We start from the raw sequence: 2,069 nt of genomic DNA on the forward strand, positions 1-2,069 counted from the left end.
GTTTAATTTTAGTGAGTATTCAAAATAATGTATTATATAGAAATTATGTAATGTAATGGTTTCCTTGTTATTTATCTTTATGCTTTGTTCATGCTCCTATCATTACCCTCTTCTTCACAGTTATCATTTTTACAGCATTGGGACTTTTTTTTCCTTCTTAAAACTCTCAATTTCCCATGGAAGGATCAGGCAGGGAGGGCCTGCGGTTCCCAGCTTTGATCTCTCTTGAACACCGCACCACGCGTTCCTAGCATGCCAAAGCTCAGAGATCCTGGAAGGTCAGAGTCTCCAGCTGCAGATCAGGAAGCTTAAACCCAGACAGCAGCTGAACCTGGTTTGGCTATTTTCGGCTAATGAATGTGTTAAGAGCCCCCTCCTTGTGCTACATTGCCGCCTTGGAGGAAAAGATGAAGGTTCTGTATAGCGTTTCAGCTAAACAGGTAGGTTAGCAGGGCATGGTGGCTCGTATCAGAGAGGTAAAAGTAGGAGGGTTACCAAGAGTTTGAGGCTAACCTGGACTACAGTGTGAGTTCTAGGCTTGGCTACAGTGAGACACTCTCTCAAGAAAATAAATAGATAGATAAAGAAAGAAAGAAAGAAAGAAAGAAAGAAAGAAAGAAAGAAAGAAAGAAAGAAAGAAAGAAAGAAAGAAAGAAAGAAGGAAAGAAAGAAAAGAAAGCAAGAAAGAAAGAAAGAAAAAAAGAAAGAATAATTTTAAAAAAGGCTGATTAATTCGGTCAGTTTGTAACCAGCTTGTGTTTCTCCATTCTCAAAATCAAAACAGTCCTAAAAAGAAAAGGAGGAAATCCTGCTATTTCTGACAAACTGGGGGAACTTGAAGGACATTGTACTGAGTGAAACAGGCCAGATGCAGAAAGATAAATGCCATGAGTCCTCAGCGCAGCGCAGAAGAGGTCTGCAGCAGCTGCATTCCTAGAGCCACCGAGGAGAATGGTGGGTTTGAGGGCTCTGGAGCATGAGGACAATGAAAGCTGGAGATCACAGGGTGCAGTTTCCAGCTATACGCATGCACCTCCTATAGGAGCGTGCACATGAATGCAAGTGCCCAGGGTGCCAGAAGAGGATGTTGACTTGCCTACAGCTGGAATTATGAGCAGTTGTGAGCCGCCCGGTGTGGGTGCTAGGGACTGAATTTGGGTCGTATATACTCTTAACCACTGAGCCATCTTTCTAGTCTCCCAATTAAATGTTTTGTTTTGTTTTGTTTAAGGAAAAACGTAAATGATAAATTAAGCTTCTGTCCCTAAAGTGGTGATGGTGTGTGTCTCTAGTCCTAGCAACAGGGGTGCTGAGGCAAGAGAATCATGAGCTTGAGACCAGCCCGGCTACATAGAGAAATATGTCTTAGAAGCAGTGTTAAAAATCTCCTCACTTCTCCATTTATTCTATCGCCCCATTTCATCAAAGCGACTTTCAGCAAAATACCTCACATGACCTGAGCCTCCCTCCCTGTGCCTGGTTTCTCTCCTCCTAACCTCCTAGCCCTCTCTAGTCCATTGTCCATCTCTACTGCCCAGGAAGATGCGCAGCCAGCGCCCATCTGTCTCACTTGACCCCAGTCCACAGCCAGTCCCTTCCTCTGACCCCCATTGCTCCTTGCCTTTACATCACCCGCTGTTCCACGGTCACCTTTCCCTCTTTGCCAATGGTCAACCGCATCCCTGGTCCTCACAGCTGGCTCTTGTATTCTCTTTGCTATCCTATCGAGTTTCATGGCTCTGAATAACATTTTCTTAAAAAAAAAAAAATCAAGTTTATTTTGTGGAGATTTTTTAGGTTTACAGCAAAATTAAACAGAGCTTTCCTATCCTCTCAGGCCTGCACGTGGGCAGTCTCCCCATGCCAGGCCTCCCACACCATGGAGACATCTGTGATCCTGTGGTGGAGCCTGCACTGACTTGCCGTTGTTACCCAGAGTTCATATGGAGTGTGCTTTCCAGATGCAGGGCTCTCGTGCTGTCATGTTAGCCCTGCTCGCCTCCTCCACTTCTCCTCGGGCAGTCTAGTAAGACATTTCAGAGGCAATGCTTCTAGAACAAACTCTTCCT

This window comes from Psammomys obesus, unplaced genomic scaffold, assembly GCF_907164565.1.
Source record: "Psammomys obesus unplaced genomic scaffold, mPsaObe1.curated_primary_1811, whole genome shotgun sequence".
Lineage (NCBI taxonomy): Eukaryota > Metazoa > Chordata > Mammalia > Rodentia > Muridae > Psammomys > Psammomys obesus.